At 47.4% G+C, this 5,533-nt stretch overlaps 1 protein-coding gene across 1 annotated transcript in view; it reads right to left on the bottom strand.

Annotated features, from left to right (window-relative positions):
* The window catches only part of LOC118735198 (PITH domain-containing protein GA19395-like), a 35,499-nt gene that overhangs the window by 1,132 nt on the left and 28,834 nt on the right, over positions 1-5,533 (bottom strand). The gene's annotated exons all lie outside the window — the stretch shown is intronic.

Here is a 5,533-nt window from a genome sequence, read left to right as displayed (position 1 = left end):
TTCGTTTGGCAGTGTGGAGTATTGTCGTAGGTCAGGGTTGCGTTTTTAAGTACGGCCGTACGTTAGTGCGTCAGTGAGTCTGTACTCATTCCCGCTGCGAGTAGTCCGTGCGTTGATTCCCACATTCGGCCATCCTGCGCTGTCATTCGACCCTAATGAAGGGTCCCACCTTTTCATGAATTCTGCAACTGTGGTAGTTCGCCCAGGCCCCTCGTGGTATCCAACCTTCGAGACTTCGTATCTGCCGTGCTCTAGTTTACGCAATACTTTGTAGGGTCCGAGGTATTTTGGTTTAAGCTTCAAACCAGGACCATATTGCGTGCGCTTAATCGCCACCAATTCATTGACGTTATACTCGACCTCTGCCTTACGACGCGAGTTGAAGGTCCTGCGGTTCTCTTCTTGAATCCTAGCTATGTTCTCTTGCGCTTGATGGCCGCTTCTTTCACGTTCGGAGTCGACTTCCTCTATCGCAGCGTCGTCTAAAATGGCTTGCAAGTCTGGTGCACCGGGTATCTGCATCTCTAGCCCAGTTAGTATTTTGAACGGCGTTACTCGCGTACTTCGTGGCGGAGTGTTGTTGATTATTTGCTGTACGCGATCCACGTGCCGGTACCAACTACTGGGGCTTTCACAGCAAAGCTTCGATAACATCGGGACAACAACCTTATGTACCCGCTCGACCTGGCCATTTCCTCGTGGAACACCGGTAGCGATGAGAAGGTGCTGAATGGTTTCGCTCTCGCAATACTCCTTGAAGAAGGCCGATGTGAAGGCTGCACCTCTATCGGTGATGATGCGCCTCGGGTTGCCAAATACCGCGGCTTGCCGCCTAAGCCTGTCCACCACCGCCTCTGCTCCTGTGTTCTTCGTCGGATATAGCCAGACAAATTTTGAAAATGCGTCCACAACCGTCAGTATGTAGTTGTACGCCTTTTTAGTCGTCTCCATTGGACCAACGTGATCGAGGTCGAATGTACTTAAGGGACGATCTTCCTTGTTTATGGGGTTCAGGAACCCTTCACGTTTACCTGCCTTGCTCTCGTTGGTTATGCACTCTATGCAGCTTCTGACTACATGTTCGGCTTTGGACTTCAGCTGCGGGATAAAGAACGACTTCTCCACAGCGTCCTGCGTCTTCTTACTTGAAAAGTGTCCTTGGCGATGTGCCGCTCTTACAATCTCTTCCTCCATAAGTGATGGGACGACGATCAGCTCCTTGACGGGATCCTTGTGCAGTATTCCATGCTTCATGAAGAAATCCTCGTACTCCTCTCGTTCGACGATTTTCCGCACAGCTCTTACCCAATCGTCTCCTTCCTGAGCTTGCTTCAGGCGATGGATCAGCGAGTCTTCCATTAACAGGCACGAGACCCTACTCAAAGCGTCCACATGTCTCATCTTGGTGCTCTTTCGGTGCTCGATTTCATAGTCGAAATCTTGTAAGTACATCGCCCAGCGGGACACTCTGACAGGCACATCGCGTTTTTTTATCGTCTTGGTAAACGCGTTGCAGTCGGTTATAATTTTGAATTTTATACCCAACAGATACACGCGCCATTTCTTTAGAGCTTCTACGATGGCTAGGACTTCCAACTCATACGAGTGGTAATTTTCCTCGGCCGGCTTTGTCTTCCGGCTCATAAACTGAACCGGGTGGAACTCCTGATCCTCGTAGTTCTTCTGCAGCATCACCGCGCCGTATCCATACTTGGAAGCGTCCGTGTGTACCTCAGTCACTGCTTTTGGGTCATACAGCATCAGAACTGGTGCATGCACCAAGGCGGATTTTAGTTGTTGGAACGCTGCTAACTGCTCGTCTTTCAGCTCGTATCTCACATCTTGCCGCAACATGTCCGACAATGGCTTGGCGATACCTGCATAGCCCTCAACAAATCTCCTAAAGTACGAGGTAAGTCCAAGGAATCGTTGCATTGCCTTCCGGTCACGTGGTAAAGGGAACTGCTTAATGGCATTCGTCTTATCGTCCGATGGTTTTATCGAACCGTTCTCGACGACATATCCCAGGAACTCTACCCTTTTCAGCAGGAGCTGGCACTTACTCCACTTTATCTGCAACCCATTCGCAGCAGCCGTCTTCAGCACCACCTGTAGCCGTTGGATGCCTTCGGACTCGTCCTTAGCGGGAATTATCAAGTCGTCTATGTAGGCCACGACTATTCCGACCCTGATCACGTCTCTCAACACTGCGAAGATATACTTCGTAAAGACAGCTGGTGAATTGCATATGCCAAAGGGCACATACAAGAACTCGTATTGTCCGCTCCAGGTAACGAAAGACGTATATTTCCGCGATTCGGCATTTACAGGCACATGGAAGAATCCATTGCTTAGATCGAGTGTTGTAAACACCTTGGCTCCTTGCAAACGGTCGATGACATCGTCCATCACCGGCATCGGGAAGTTATCCCTCACGATCTTCTCGTTCAATCGTCTGTAGTCGCAGCAAAGTCTTTTCTCGCCATTCTTCTTAGGAACAAGCACGACTGGTGATGCGTACTCGGAAGTACTGGGTTTAATGACCCCTTCCTCTAGCCATAGCGCTACCTGTTCATCTACCAAACATTTGTCTGCATACGACATTCGCCTTGGTCTTTCGTAGACTGGAATCTCATCCTTCATAACTATCTTCATTTCTACCGGCGAATCAGCGTTTCTCACAGGACTGTACGTCTCGATCATCTGGCTTATTTCGCTTGCTTGCATTCTATTCAGATGGGACAAGTCGACGCGTGGTGATTCTTCCTCGCTGGCCAGCAGACACAATTCTCCCAGTTCTCCAACCAGCTCAGCGATTCGATTATAATCGACTTCAAGCTCGATAGCTTTATCGTCCTCTTTGCCGACTGCAAATCTTCGTAAGCCCATCTCTTTGTAGGTTGGCTCCGTTGTACTGCCGCGTTTAATGACGCCCGTCTGGTGCTTGCCCGTACCAATGGCATCTACAACTCCGCGCTCGGTAGCGCTCGCACTGTGCTTCTTCACCGCACCCATCGACACCTCGTTGTGCCTACGCCGTTCAAGGGCCGCCGTCGTGCTATTATCAGCACCCGCCTCAACAGCTCCTACCATCTGCTCGTTGTGTATACGTGATTCGTCGGATACAAGTGTGTTCGCAGCTACATCGACAAGCGAGGGTCTCTTGTTGGATTCCCGTGTCCCCGCAACCGCTTCATCCGCCTGCTTCCCTTCCTTAGTCCGCTTTTCCTGGAAATCCGCACCGTATTCAGTCACTACTAGGTCAACCTGTTTCAGTACATCGTTACCTATGACCACTGCATAGCTTAAGTCGCATTCATTAATTACATGGAACATAATATCCAACGGTATGCTATCTATGACCAGGTGCGTGGTGAAACTACCCATCGTCACTAGCTCGCTATTACCTATGCCCACTAATCGCCGCTTATCTTTACCTAACTCTACGTCCAACCTCAACATAAGTAAAGTATCGTATCGCATTAAGCACAGATCGGAGCCGGTGTCAATCAGCGCTGAAATTGTTTGCGCCATCATGTTGGGTGTGTTGAAGGTTATGTCCTTGAAGATCAAGCTACTCCGATGCCCCCTTTTCGTCACTGCATGCATACTGGCTTTGTCTTGCTTGGGTGGATTACTCTTCCTGCATTCGGCCACTCGATGGCCTTCTCCTCCGCAACCATAGCACTTAATGGGGTTTCGTGGGCAGTCCTTGGCGAAATGAGAAGTATCGCCACATTTAAAACATCTCCTCCTCACCGAACTGGAACTCGGTACAACTTTGTTTGATGACGTTAGTTGACCTTGGTTCGCCGCCGACTGTTGACTCTTCCCTGCAGTAATTCTTTCGTAGATCTGGATTTGTTCTTTAAAACCGCTGATGGACTTCGCCTGGTACAGGTTAATTTTATTCGATTTTGAGTCCGGTATACCGTCGATGAAGTATTCTATTAGGCTGATGTCATCTAGGTTTGCAGACCTGCCGATCTCCATCAGACTGTACAGGTACTCGCGTAAATCTTCATTTGGACGTTTACGGCGATTCCTCAATGCGCGATGTACCTCGACTGCCGACGTTGCCGTTCCGAATTCTTTCTTCAACGCTGACTTGAGCGATGCCCAACTACTGATGCCTGCCTGGCTACGAACAAACATTTTAGCAGCCCCACTGTACGGCTAAGGCATTTTCCTCGGAGTCTTGCAACCACTGTTCGAGGCTGGGCTGACCTGATCCGCTGAATGGAGTCAACGAATCTTCAATATCACGAAGTGTGAATATTGAGCGTTCGGTGGTCGAACCACGTTCGCTGCGCCTGCTACCCGCGTCGTCGAATTCCGCATCTTCATCTTCGCTAACATTCAGGCCGAAGTGTTCCATCAACCTGTCCTGTAGCGTAGCTTTACGTCCACTGGTCATTAACCCTAGTCTTTCCAGGTTTTCCTTAAGTCCGTCTACTGTCAACGCTAAAATCTGTTCTCGGTCCATGGTCTTACAAATTCGCTTAATGTTAAAATCTCAGAATTATGGGTAAATGTTATTATTGTAAAATATGTGGAAAGTTGAAATATGGAGTATATTTAATCTTCAATTACAAATTAAACTGCTCACAAATTACAAAACAAATGTTGCAATATCAAACGCTTTAAAATTATATAATTATATTTGGTACTTTTTTTATGACCACCAGTGTACTGTATTAAAATTTTTATGCTATCGTAGTTTTATTCGCCACGACTGTGTGCAATTTAACTACACTGGACCGCTAGGCATATGCCTGTATACATGTGTACACGCAACCGTTCTTATGAACAACAAAATTACTAAACAGTAATATACATACGTACAAGTAAAAAGAAATTACAAGAACAATAACACTTAGCTTGCTATACGTTGTCAAACCGTTGTCCTCTACCCTGGCGCCGTTGTGGTGGAATGCTTCCGTTGTCGTCCTCTGCTGCGTTATGCTGCTACGTCGCCGTTGCGCCGCTCGCTTATCCGTTGCGCTGTTTTGCGTTTCGCTGCTGCTGACTTGATGGTCTCGTTGCTTTACGCCTGCGTAGTAGTTCTCGCTGCAACTGCCGAGCCTCTGCCACTACTAACGATGTTGCTAGCGCCGTTATATTTGTGGCCTTTTTGCCTTAAAGCTCGCCGTTAGGACCGTTGTAGCGGTTTGGCAAAAGTACACCTTGCACAATATTAAGTTGTTTTAATTGATTTGTATTTTACCCGATTCCGCCGATTATATTCATATATTATCTTGAGTTTTAGGATTTAGTTTTTGCCAACTTAGTTTTTAGTTTTGCGACTTAGCTTTTAGTTTATTTGCAACCGCACGAAAGAAATATATTTTCGGCAATGTCCGCTGCTCACTTTGCGTGCAAGCCAATGTACACATTCACATACACAAGGAAATGTTCTATTCTTTTTAATTTAATTATCGCGCCACTTAACACGCGGGGCTATATCCCTTTTCTGGCACCAATTTTGTAGGAAAGCCCTTACTACTTTCGAAATAAAACACTCGTTTTACAT

This window comes from Rhagoletis pomonella, unplaced genomic scaffold, assembly GCF_013731165.1.
Source record: "Rhagoletis pomonella isolate Grant_MI unplaced genomic scaffold, Rhpom_1.0 Rhpom_scaffold_00003, whole genome shotgun sequence".
NCBI lineage: Eukaryota > Metazoa > Arthropoda > Insecta > Diptera > Tephritidae > Rhagoletis > Rhagoletis pomonella.
This window is presented reverse-complemented; position numbering and strand designations above follow the sequence as displayed.